A 14,269-nucleotide genomic window follows, 5' to 3' on the forward strand; every position below is an offset into this window, starting at 1 on the left:
TCCTTCTGATCAAAACAGTTCTTCGTAGAACCCTAAAAAAAACTTTTGGAAGCCTTTTTTCTAAGAGTGTATGTTAAATATACAGCAAATGAACATTAAATTCCAACCATACAATGGATACAAAGTGTTTGGAATCAAACCAATTGTAATACACATCTAACATCTATGAATAAAAAAATCTGAGGACAGCAATATTTGACACAGAATGCCCATGAGCATAAATTTCTGATTTAAAAAAAAAACACAAATGTGAGAAATTGGTGTTTTGGAAATCTAATACAATAAATTAATAGATCAATAAATGAAGTAATAAATGAATCGATAAACATATTAACCAGTCAATCCTATACCTACCTCTGTTGTGGTTCCATACATGAGCTTTGTTCAGGGATGTATCACGGAACCCAACCATCTCCCCGTCCACCCTGAAGTAGTCGTCTGTGCTGAAGGCTTCTCCAGAACCATACATCTCCAAGATATTACTGTAGAAAACACACACTCACACTCAACATCTACTCAGACAGAACACATACACAGCTTGTATAGAGAAGTGTGTGTGTGTGTGTGTGGTGACTATACCTGTGAGATGATACTACTCAGGAGACCACTAGGGGTCTGACATCACACTCTAGTTCCCTTATAGTACCCTGGTTGGGGGGTTTGCAGTATCCCTACTATAGCTACCCTTCTCTTCCAGGGGCACAGGGTTGCTAAGACCCTGCTTTGTCTACAGCGACATTTCCAAACTCTGTCCTGTGGACCCCAAATGGGTGCACGTTTAGTTTTTTGGGATTGATTTAAATAATCAACTAATCATCAAGCTTTGATCATTTGAATCAGTTGTGTAGTGATGGGGGGAAAAAAACAGAAACGTGGACCCATCGGGGTCCCGAGGACCGAGTTTGGGAAACGCTGAGCTAGAGGGTCAGGAGAACTGAGTCTAAACCTACTCTTCTGTTGTTAACTTAACTACAACACCTCTTCTGAAGTATAGCCATAACACTCCCACAACACAAGGATGGAAGAGTCTAGTGACTAGAAAGGCCAATAGAAAGGTTTCATTTTTGCTCTTAACAGTTTGAATGTCTATATGGATTGTAATTAGGGTTGAATATTTTCCCGGGTATTTTACAAATGTTCCATACAAGAGAATAAATCGCTTTTCTCACGGTAACCCGGATTTCCCGCAAAAACTGGAAGCGTCATTCAAAAGCATTATGAAGCGTATAAATCAGCAGACTGTATATGTCTGGATTTGTTTGAAAATTCAAACCTGATGCTACCTGACTCTGATGAGCCTACATGAAATACATATAATGAGCCCTACATTGAAGACATATAATGAGCCCTACATGAAATACATATAATGAGCCCTACATTGAAGACATATAATGAGCCCTACATTAAAGATATCTTATGAGCCCTACATTTTTTTAATTTAAATTTTACCCCAATTTCGTGGTATCCAATTGTTGTAGTAGCTACTATCTTGTTTCATCGCTACAACACCCGTACGGGCTCGGGAGAGACGAAGGTTGAAAGTCATGCGTCCTCCGATACACAACCCAACCAGCCGTACTGCTTCTTAACACAGCGCGCATCCAACCCGGAAGCCAGCCGCACCAATGTGTCGGAGGAAACACCGTGCACCTGGCAACCTTGGTTAGCGCGCACTGCGCCCGGCCCGCCACAGGAGTCGCTGGTGCGTGATGAGACAAGGACATCCCTACCGACCAAGCCCTCCCTAACCCGGACGACGCTAGGCCAATTGTGCGTCGCCCAACAGCCTGTAAACACACAGTCCAGTTCAAAGTGAATGATGACAGGCCCAACTGCCTGTAAACACACAGTCCAGTTCAAAGTGAATGATGACAGGCCCAACTGTCTGTAAACACACAGTCCAGTTCAAAGTGAATGATGACAGGCCCAACTGTCTGTAAACACAGTCCAGTTCAAAGTGAATGATGACAGGCCCAACTGTCTGTAAACACAGTCCAGTTCAAAGTGAATGATGACAGGCCCAACTGTCTGTAAACACAGTCCAGTTCAAAGTGAATGATGACAGGCCCAACTGTCTGTAAACACAGTCCAGTTCAAAGTATATGATGACAGGCCCAACTGTCTGTAAACACAGTCCAGTTCAAAGTGAATTATGTGGCAAATGGCTTATTTGCATAAAGGCCTACTGTAGCTCTGATTGGCTATGGTGCACCGGTCTGCAGAGACTCTGGTCCTGGATGAGATAGTTGCTTTTATTAGGTTGTATTTACTGCCATGTCTATTAATTGTCCAAATGCACAGCCGCTTTCCCTCTCTATATTGCTATATAATTTTCAGAAATGCCTTACTCTATGTAATTCCCAAACATTCTAAGAATTTATGAAAACATGAAAATGACCAAATCTAAGTGCTTGCTTGTCAATTTAAAAAAGATATATTATATTCTTCATAGGGTTGTATATGAACAGATTTGAATAAGGTTTAATGTTGCTAAAACGCTGTCAGTTCCACATGAAGAAAACTGGTCCCTGGGGATGACTGTACAGGAGGCCTCATTTATTAATCATGCCTAGACAACAAATATGTGCGTAAACCATGCGCGGGATCATTTCTACGCAAAGTGTGAGATTTATCAATGTGAACGTTTGCTTGAGAGTGTGTGTAAATTTACGCACAGCCTTGACCATGCATACACACAATGCTAAGTGGCGGACTAAGGCAACTGCTTGTCAAAATTAGAATGGGGAAAATATATGTTGAAAATGTGTGAAATTGTGAGAGTAGTCATATAGTCATTTTTCGATTTCATTCTACTTATATTGTGAAATCATGATATGACCTATATTGACAGGCTATTTCATATAATTTGATCACAGTCCATTTGTTATGATAATAATCCATATAAAGCACCGTAATTTGTTAAATTAAAGGCACGTGCGAAATATAGAAGACTGAGATAATGGGAAATCGAATGAGAGATGGCTGATCTTGCTGTTTGAAACGCGCATTTTTATAGGTGTTTTTTTGTTGTTGCAGAAAGTACAGATTGGCTAATCAGATATTCTTTCCCAAAAACAATTTTACAGGATTTTTGAGAAGATATAAGATCTACATCCAAGTGCTATCCACCCTCGGGTTTTTTGGCAACGGGCACTTTTCAGCGGGAGCTTAAGGATCTGTATCTCACAGCCCTCAATGAGCCAATGTTTTGGATGCAATCATCAGCATAAGGACGCTGCTGAATGTGGCGGCAATGTGGCCAAGCGGAACACACTGCAGGAGGAAGCTGTTGAGGATGGATGGGTGTTGAGTGTTGCCTACTCACTTCAAGTATATTTGCCATTGCTAAAGCAACTTGAATTGTCCTAATGGTCCTCTCTTTGTAGCTATGTTTTTATTTTTACTGGTAAAGCCACAACTGAGAGAGCCAAATAAAACACGTTTATTGTACTCGACCTCTGACACTAGCACGACCTATTTCAGTCAAAAAATATATAATTCGTAGTTTTTTTTTGTCGTTGTATATTCCCAACGGGGTTTAAAGGGATGATTTGAAACATATATGGTTCATTCCCTAGACCCATAACCATTTAATATTCGTGAATGCGCGTCTAATAGAGAAGTGAAAGCCTTCTGCATCTAATTCTAGTCCTATATTATTCAAGCATGTCATCAGAATGATCACGATAAGGACAACAAACCTTGTTTAATTTAACTGTCGAAAGCAAGGAAACAACACTATAGCGAGAAAGAGGAGGTAGCCTAATAACAGGGGAAATATTATTTCAAAATATATATATTCGCTAGCCTATAGGCCGCATGTGCTGCACCAGAATCGCATGTTCTCTCCCTGCTTTATCATAGTTTGAACGAGGTGCATAATTCCAGTCCTTATAAAACAGTATAATACAATACAGTACAATAATACAGTTTATACTAAAAAAGATTAGCCTAGCTTGTTTAATTTATTTACGCAAGAGAGCATGGCTACATCTATGTGCTTTTATGTTTTTTCCTATGACGTTGTAATGTTTTTGTCGGAAAATAACGGGTTAAGCGGGAGAAAAGGGATTTCTTCTCGGAATTTGTAAAATACCCATATTCAACCCTCGTAGCCATGTCCGAAATCCTATACTTGCGTCCTAAATAGTTTGCAATTTGAGTATCCTAAAAAACAAAACATTTTATAGTAGGCTATGTGACATTTAAAAAATATTTTATACTTTAAATGCCAAGATGTCATACTCATTTCGGCTTTGACAACAGTTAAAAATCAGATATGGGAATCGGCTATCGAAATTAACCAATAACACAAAAACAACACAATTGCGCATGAAGCATTCTCACTATGCCACAATAGAAGGTTTTATAGTAGCCTGGGGTTTAATTGCAGGATGTTATACTCATTTCGGCTCTTCATCTGTATAGTAGAATTCGATGAACACTTTTCCACAATGCATTGGAAGAGGTGGGCTGCAAGTTATAGACCATAGTTATCTTCAAGTAGCCAAACAACAACTTACTTAATTGGGAAGATGCCAATCGTGAAGCTTCTGTGGTGGTGTTCTAATGTAGGCCAAGGAGTTGTTTTCTACTTAATATTCTAAGGAGTATTGCATTGTAGTCGACATCTTTGAAAACAGAGGTATTTTTAATCATCAGATCAAATCAAATGTATTTCTAAAGCCCTTCGTACATCAGCTGATATCACAAAGTGCTGTACAGAAACCCAGCATAAAACCCCAAACAGCAAGCAATGCAGGTATAGAAGCACGGTGGCTAGGAAAAACTCCCTAGAAAGGCCAGAACCTAGGAAGAAACCTAGAGAGGAACCAGGCTATGTGGGGTGGCCAGTCCTCTTCTGGCTGTGCCGGGTGGAGATTATAACAGAACATGGATAAGATGTTCAAACGTTCATAGATGACAAGCAGGGTCAAATAATAATAATCACAGTGGTTGTTGAGGGTGCAACAGGTCAGCACCTCAGGAGTAGTTAGATTAATTATTTCGATTTTTATTTTATTTTTTACAAATACATGTAAAGCTGATCAATAGGCTACATCAACACTGGTGTCTAAGACAATTTTCCCCTCGGGGACAGTTCATCCTATCCTATCCTATATATGTGTTTTAATTACAGAAGCTATATCAATGTAGTCTGTGCAATAAATGAACTGAAAACTCCTGTACAAGTTTTACATTTGACCAAATCCGACAAGAATATGCTAATCAAGGATAGGATGGAGAACAATTCACAGTGTATATTTAAAACTATTTATTTTGATAACGGTAAATCGAATTGTTTATTTTAGCAATGTATTTATTATCATCAAGAAAAACGACTTTTTTATCCTCCTCTTGCGATATAAAAAAGTTTACCTTGCCAGAGCTGTCTTCCCTGATCCGGGGAGTCCTCTGAGAATTATGATTTCCCTTGTCCTCTTTCTCCCCATTTTCAGTTCGTTTACCGTTGCAACTACTTTATAATAATCCTTAAAACTAATTTATTACACCTTTCTGATGGTAACACCGTTGAGTGGTCGAGAGCTCCAACGTCTAGTCTGTCTGTATGGTAACGTCTTCTAGAATAGCCTACTGATCACCCAATAGTTTTGCTACGGACCCAACCGCAGGAAACTACGGTACTTTCCTGTCACGTCAGGCGCTGCACCAGCGAATCATTACATGATGATGATGTTGATGATGGTGATTGACAGTTTTAGATGTACGAGGTTAAGGAATAACAGTATTTCAAAGGTTGATTTGTTTTTGGGAACATATCATAATAAAAAGCCTCAAAAACAACATGTTAGGCTATATGTAGCCTAAATGTAAAATAAATAAATAAGGACAGCCTAAACTCAAAGCTTTACACATTCATTTAAGCCTCCTTGTTATAAAAACAACACATTACAGGCCTATATATTTTTGTTACTTTTTCTCTCATGGCTAACTAACAGGAAGTTAGAAAAGACAGGCTGAGTAGGCTGGGAGCTTACACTGCATTCAGAAAGAATTCAGACTTCTTCTTGTCCTTTTCCACATTTTATTACATTACAGCCATATTATAAAATCGATGACACAATGTTTTCCTTCATCAATCTACCCACAATACCCCATAATGACAAAGCAAAAACATTCTTATTATTTTTTGCAAATGTACTAAAAATAAACAACTGAAATTGAGCTCAGGTGCATGCTGTTTACATTGCATCCTGTTTCTACAACTTGATAGAAGTCCACCTGTGGTAAATTCAATTGATTGGACATCATTTGGAAAGGCACACACACCACAGTTGACAGTGCATGTCAGAGCAAAAACCAAGCCATGAGGTCGAAGGAATTGTCTGTAGAGCTCCGAGACAGGATTGTGTCGAGGCACAGATCTGGAGAAGGGTACCAATAAATGTCTGCAGCATTGAAGATCCCCAAGAACACAGTGGCCTCCATCATTCTTAAATGGAAGAAGTTTGGAACCACCAAGACTCAATATCTCTTACACAAAGTTGGCATGACTATGGAAATTACAGTATTCTCAATCAGGGTAGGATGGAGAAAAAGCTGACCATATTTTTTTTAAGGTCGGGAAGTTCTGACAGAAGAACAAACACAACAATCCAGCTGTGTTTTCTTCCTTAATTAGATGTGATGTGAAATGATATTCATCCCACCATGTCACAACAGCAGGTTCAGTCAGCACACTATTGCTCTTGTCACTGCATGGCAGAACACAACCATCCATGCTATTAATACTCTCCCCACTGAACAGCTGACAGGCCAATTGGCATATACATTACTCTTATTCAATTTTCACGTGTGCGAGAATTTTGGAAATTTAATCAAAGCCTGTTGGATGACAACTTGTATTTAACCAGGAAAGAATAATTAATAACTGACTTTTTCCTGCATAATATAGGTACAGCAGATCCCTTTATTGCATGGGACACTTTTAAATGTGCCTTTAGAGGCCATGCAAAAGAAATATAGGTAAAAAGGCTCCATGCTAACAAAGGAAATAGAAGCTCTTTCAGAACAGATAGACAGCAATAAAAACAATATCATAGAGGCTCAGAATACGTTAGAGGAAAAACAAAAAGAAATGGAGGAAATTACTCAAGAATGAAAGAAAGAAGAATAAATCATTATGGGGGAAAATGCATTTTTTCTTCTTCAATATTCAACATAGAAATGCTACCAAAAATAATTTACTGAAACTTGTCACAAATGACAGCGTCACCGATGATTTACCAAACAATGTTTTGAAAGAGGAAGAACAGTACTTTAATTCAAATCAAATCAAATTGTATTTGTCACATACACATGGTTAGCAGATGTTAATGCGAGTGTAGCGAAATGCTTGTGCTTCTAGTTCCGACAATGCAGTAATAACGAGCAAGTAATCTAACTAACAATTCCAAAAAAAACTACTGTCATACACAGTGTAAGGGGATAAAGAATATGTACATAAGGATATATGAATGAGTGATGGTACAGAGCAGCATAGGCAAGATACAGTAGATGATATCGAGTACAGTATATACATATGAGATAAGTATGTAAACCAAGTGGCATAGTTAAAGTGGCTAGTGATACATGTATTACATAAGGATGCAGTCGATGATATAGAGTACAGTATCAACGTATGCATATGAGATGAACAATGTAGGGTAAGTAACATTATATAAGGTAGCATTGTTTAAAGTGGCTAGTGATATATTTACATCATTTCCCATCGATTCCCATGATTAAAGTGGCTGGAGTTGAGTCAGTGTGTTGGCAGTAGCCACTCAATGTTAGTGGTGGCTGTTTAACAGTCTGATGGCCTTGAGATAGAAGCTGTTTTTCAGTCTCTCGGTCCCAGCTTTGATGCACCTGTACTGACCTCGCCTTCTGGATGGCAGCGGGGTGAACAGGCAGTGGCTCGGGTGGTTGATGTCCTTGATGATCTTTATGGCCTTCCTGTAGCATCGGGTGGTGTAGGTGTCCTGGAGGGCAGGTAGTTTGCCCCCGGTGATGCGTTGTGCAGACCTCACTACCCTCTGGAGAGCCTTACGGTTGAGGGCGGTGCAGTTGCCATACCAGGCGGTGATACAGCCCGCCAGGATGCTCTCGATTGTGCATCTGTAGAAGTTTGTGAGTGCTTTTGGTGACAAGCCGAATTTCTTCAGCCTCCTGAGGTTGAAGAGGCGCTGCTGCGCCTTCCTCACAATGCTGTCTGTGTGAGTGGACCAATTCAGTTTGTCTGTGATGTGTATGCCGAGGAACTTAAAACTTGCTACCCTCTCCACTACTGTTCCATCGATGTGGATGGGGGTGTTCCCTCTGCTGTTTCCTGAAGTCCACAATCATCTCCTTAGTTTTGTTGACGTTGAGTGTGAGGTTATTTTCCTGACACCACACTCCGAGGGCCCTCACCTCCTCCCTGTAGGCCGTCTCGTCGTTGTTGGTAATCAAGCCTACCACTGTTGTGTCGTCCGCAAACTTGATGATTGAGTTGGAGGCGTGCATGGCCACGCAGTCGTGGGTGAACAGGGAGTACAGGAGAGGGCTAATTAAGCGTAGCTTTTCATTTCAGTCTCCTCCATCTCCACTAACCAAAGTTAATTGTAAGGATTGTTTCACTATTAATATTGTAACATTAACAGACTCAGACTCAAGGCAAAATTACATATGAGGAAATTCTTGATTAAATTAAAGCCTTTAATTCTGGGAAAACTCAGGGGCAGGATGGCATACCAGGTACACCAAACATTTGTTTATGTACTCAGAGGACTGTTACTAGCAGGTTTTAACTTTATTATTATTATTATTATTTATTCCTTTAAAAATGGTAGATTATCAGATACTCAACAATAAGGTCTGATGTCATTATTACTGAAACAGGACCCAAGTGTAAATACACTGCTCAAAAAAATAAAGGGAACACTTAAACAACACAATGTAACTCCAAGTCAATCACACTTCTGTGAAATCAAACTGTCCACTTAGGAAGCAACACTGATTGACAATACATTTCACATGCTGTTGTGCAAATGGGATAGACAACAGGTGGAAATTATAGGCAATTAGCAAGACACCCCCAATAAAGGAGTGGTTCTGCAGGTGGTGACCACAGACCACTTCTCAGTTCCTATGCTTCCTGGCTGATGTTTTGGTCACTTTTGAATGCTGGCGGTGCTTTCACTCTAGTGGTAGCATGAGACGGAGTCTAAAACCCACACAAGTGGCTCAGGTAGTGCAGCTCATCCGGGATGGCACATCAATGCAAGCTGTGGAAAGAAGGTTTGCTGTGTCTGTCAGCGTAGTGTCCAAAGCATGGAGGCACTACCAGGAGACAGGCCAGTCCATCAGGAGATGTGGAGGAGGCCGTAGGAAGGCAACAATCCAGCAGCAGGACCGCTACCTCCGCCTTTGTGCAAGGAGGAGCAGGAGGGGCACTGCCAGAGCCCTGCAAAATGACCTCCAGCAGGCCACAAATGTGCATGTGTCTGCTCAAACGGTCAGAAACAGACTCCATGAGGGTGGTATGAGGGCTCGACATCCACAGGTGGGAGTTGTGCTTACAGCCCAACACCGTGCAGGACGTTTGGCATTTGCCAGAGAACACCAAGATTGGAAAATTCACCACTGGCGCCCTGTGCTCTTCACAGATGAAAGCAGGTTCACACTGAGCACGTGACAGACGTGACAGAGTCTGGAGACGCTGTGGAGAACGTTCTGCTGCCTGCAACATCCTCCAACATGACCGGTTTGGCAGTGGGTCAGTCATGGTGTGGGGTGGCATTTCTTTGGGGGCCGCACAGCCCTCCATGTGCTCGCCAGAGGTAGCCTGACTGCCATTAGGTACCGAGATGAGATCCTCAGACCCCTTGTGAGACCATATGCTGGTGCGGTTGGCCCTGGGTTCCTCCTAATGCAAGACAATGCTAGACCTCATGTGGCTGGAGTGTGTCAGCAGTTCCTGCAAGAGGAAGGCATTGATGCTCTGGACTGGCCCGCCCGTTCCCCAGACCTGAATCCAATTGAGCACCAATCTGGGACATCATGTCTCGCTCCATCCACCAACGCCATATTGCACCACAGACTGTCCAGGAGTTGGCGGATGATTTAGTCCAGGTCTGGGAAGAGATCCCTCAGGAGACCATCCGCCACCTCATCAGGAGCATGCCCAGGCGTTGTAGGGAGGTCATACAGGCACGTGGAGGCCACACACACTACTGAGCCTCATTTTGACTTGTTTTAAGGACATTACATCAAAGTTGGATCAGCCTGTAGTGTGGTTTTCCACTTTAATTTTGAGTGTGACTCCAAATCCAGACCTCCATGGGTTGATAAATTTGATTTCCATTGATAATTTTTGTGTGATTTTGTTGTCAGCACATTCAACTATGTAAAGAAAAAAGTATTTAATAAGAATATTTCATTCATTCAGATCTAGGATGTGTTCTTTTAGTGTTCCCTTTATTTTTCTGAGCAGTGTATAAAGATCCAGTCTATTTTAAACATTTAAAAATGGAGGCCCCTTAAACTTCAGTGTTGTAATGGAAACATTCTAGCAAAGTGCATAGCGCTTCGAATTAAAAAGCTATTGTCTTTTATTATTCATCATAATCAGACAGGTTTTTTACATGGATGATACATTAGAGATAATATAATACAAGTACTGGAAACAATAGAACACTATCAAAAATCTGGGAAACCAGGCCTGGCATTCAAAGCTGACTTTGAAAAGGCTTTTGATAAAGTACGACTGGAGTTTATATATAAATGCATGGAATATTTCAATTTTTTAAATAAAACGGGTTAAAGTTATGTATAGTAACCCTAGGTGTAAAATAGTAAATAATGGCTACTTCTCAGAAAGTTTTAAACTGTCAAGAGGAGTAAAACAAAGTTGTCCACTATCGGCATATCTATTTATTATGGCCATTAAAATGTTAGCTATTAAAATCAGATCCAACACTCCTATCAAGGGGTTAGTTTATCCAGGACTTAAAAAACAAAGGTGTCATTGTATGCTGATGATTTATGTTTTCTTTTAAATCCACAATTTGGATCCCTCCACAGCCTCATAGATGATCTAGATACTTGTTCTAATCTCTCTGGATTACAACCAAATTATGATATGTTTACTATATTACATATTGGATCACAATTTTTTTGTGATCCACTGGTCTGACGGTGAAGTGGACATACTCGGTATTCCTATCCCAAAAGAAAGAAATTATCTCATTACAATACATTTGAATAGAAAGTTAGCAAAAATAAGATACGATTTTGCTACCGTGGAAAGGAAAATACCTGTTCATTTGTGGGAAAATCCTCCTGGTTAAACTCTTTAGTCATATCCCAGTTTACCCTGATTTAACTCTTTAGTCAAATCCCAGTTTACCTATTTGCTTATGGCCTTGCCTACACCTAGCGACATTGCATTTTATTTGGAACGACGAGCTAGACAAACTTAAACAGGCCAATTTAAATAATGAATATGAATTCGGAGGGCAGAAGTTATTAAATATTAAAGCATTAGACCTCTCACTAAAGTCTTCCGTCATACAAAAGCTATACTTAAATCCGAACTGGTTCTCTAGCAGATTAGTAAGAATGTCTCACCCCATGTTCAAGAATGGCCTTTTCCCCTTTTGCAACCTCAGATTGCAACCTCTCACTTTCAGTTATTTGAAAATGAAATGATCTCCAAAATATAACTATAGCTAAACAAACAATAGAAAATTATTTGCCATTTCAGTTTCATCCACCAGAAAAGACACAACAAATAGTACAACAAATATTATGGTTAAACTTAAATATACTAATTAATAAAAAAACAACTTTTTTTTCTTTAGGTACATTTTTTAAACTGTATAACCGTTCTAAATGATGTCATAAATAGGACCGGTGGAGTTATGTGACACATGCAGCTAACAAAAAATATATGGAAATGTCTGCTCTTCTCGAATCTACAGTACAAACAACTAATTGCATCATTACCACAGAAATGGAAGAGGCAAGTGAAAGGGGGAGGAAGTAAGGAACTAGGGGGAGGAAGTAAGGAACTAGGGAGGAAGTAAGGAACTAGGGGGAGGAAGTAAGGAACTAGGGGGAGGAAGTAAAGAACTAGGGGAGGAAGTAAGGAACTAGGGGGAGGAAGTAAGGAACTAGGGGGAGGAAGTAAGGAACTAGGGGGAGGAAGTAAGGAACTAGGGGGAGGAAGTAAGGAACTAGGGGGAGGAAGTAAGGAACTAGGGGGAGGAAGTAAGGAACTAGGGGAGGAAGTAAGGAACTAGGGGGAGGAAGTAAAGAACTAGGGGGAGGAAGTAAGGAACTAGGGGGAGGAAGTAAGGAACTAGGGGAGGAAGTAAGGAACTAGGGGGAGGAAGTAAGGAACTAGGGGGAGGAAGTAAAGAACTAGGGGAGGAAGTAAGGAACTAGGGGAGGAAGTAAAGAACTAGGGGGAGGAAGTAAAGAACTAGGGGAGGAAGTAAGGAACTAGGGGGAGGAAGTAAGGAACTAGGGGAGGAAGTAAAGAACTAGGGGGAGGAAGTAAGAACTAGGGGGAGGAAGTAAGGAACTAGGGGAGGAAGTAAAGAACTAGGGGAGGAAGTAAAGAACTAGGGGGAGGAAGTAAGGAACTAGGGGGAGGAAGTAAAGAAATAGGGGGAGGAAGTAAGGAACTAGGGGGAGGAAGTAAGGAACTAGGGGAGGAAGTAAAGAACTAGGGGGAAGGAACTAGGGGGAGGAAGTAAGGAACTAGGGGAGGAAGTAAAGAACTAGGGGGAGGAAGTAAAGAACTAGGGGGAGGAAGTAAAGAACTAGGGGAGGAAGTAAGAACTAGGGGGAGGAAGTAAGGAACTAGGGGAGGAAGTAAAGAACTAGGGGAGGAAGTAAGGAACTAGGGGAGGAAGTAAGGAACTAGGGGAGGAAGTAAGGAACTAGGGGAGGAAGTAAGGAACTAGGGGGAGGAAGTAAGGAACTAGGGGAGGAAGTAAGGAACTAGGGGGAGGAAGTAAAGAACTAGGGGAGGAAGTAAGGAACTAGGGGAGGAAGTAAGGAACTAGGGGGAGGAAGTAAGGAACTAGGGGGAGGAAGTAAGGAACTAGGGGGAGGAAGTAAGGAACTAGGGGGAGGAAGTAAGGAACTAGGGGGAGGAAGTAAGGAACTAGGGGGAGGAAGTAAGGAACTAGGGGGAGGAAGTAAGGAACTAGGGGGAGGAAGTAAAGAACTAGGGGGAGGAAGTAAGGAACTAGGGGGAGGAAGTAAGGAACTAGGGGGAGGAAGTAAGGAACTAGGGGGAGGAAGTAAGGAACTAGGGGAGGAAGTAAGGAACTAGGGGGAGGAAGTAAGGAACTAGGGGGAGGAAGTAAGGAACTAGGGGGAGGAAGTAAGGAACTAGGGGAGGAAGTAAGGAACTAGGGGAGGAAGTAAGGAACTAGGGGGAGGAAGTAAGGAACTAGGGGGAGGAAGTAAGGAACTAGGGGAGGAAGTAAGGAACTAGGGGGAGGAAGTAAGGAACTAGGGGGAGGAAGTAAGGAACTAGGGGGAGGAAGTAAGGAACTAGGGGGAGGAAGTAAGGAACTTGTCTGTTGGCTCTGCATTAAAGACCATAATTAGTTAGAGAAAATTCTGATAAATAAAGAAGTATACCAGTTTCATTTAGACCAAAAACTGTAAAAGTTAGTAAGAGATTTTCTATGTACCGATTCCATGGATACACAAAACGACACTGGATTCAAAACTTCAAGTTTTTTAATTTAAATTATTATTATACCAAATTCTTAACCAATAGAATGTTATTTATATATGGTACAACCATCCCAGCTCTGCAGATTTGGCTGCGAAGAGAAAAAAATCAATAGATCATTTGTTTTGGTACTGTCCATATGTAGCTTGTTTTTGGTTACAAGTCCAATGGCTGAAGCAGCGTGATATGTAGGAGAATTTTAACACCAACATCACAGCTCTGAAAGACTGACCTGCAGAATCATGTTCCATGTGGGAAAAAAGTGTTATGAGCAGCGCTGCTGGGTGATTTGAAAAGTCATGGTCAATCCATTAATAACACAATAACACTCTTAGCAAAAAAGGTTATCTTTAATTTACAATATGTACTGTAGAATCAATGAGAATAGATCATTTCAAACCTATTGTGAAACATTGCAGCACAGTTGAAAAATACATGGCAAATAGAAATCAAAACTAGCTGGTGTTCAGAAATAGACTGTAGGGGTTGAGTGGAGCTGAAGGAGGAGACTAAAAACGAACAAAATAA

At 40.9% G+C, this 14,269-nt stretch overlaps 1 non-coding gene across 1 annotated transcript in view; it reads right to left on the reverse strand.

Annotated features, from left to right (window-relative positions):
• The window catches only part of LOC112230705, a 6,848-nt gene extending 1,284 nt beyond the window's left edge, over positions 1–5,564 (reverse strand). Inside the window, exons 1-2 of the transcript XR_006080732.1 lie at positions 5,380–5,564; positions 355–482 (exon numbers count right to left, since the gene is read on the reverse strand). This is a non-coding gene — a transcript (uncharacterized LOC112230705). The remainder of the gene's footprint in view (positions 1–354; positions 483–5,379) is intronic.
• Positions 5,565–14,269: the final 8,705 nt, after the last annotated feature.

Source organism: Oncorhynchus tshawytscha, linkage group LG33, assembly GCF_018296145.1.
Source record: "Oncorhynchus tshawytscha isolate Ot180627B linkage group LG33, Otsh_v2.0, whole genome shotgun sequence".
Taxonomy (NCBI): Eukaryota; Metazoa; Chordata; class Actinopteri; order Salmoniformes; family Salmonidae; genus Oncorhynchus; species Oncorhynchus tshawytscha.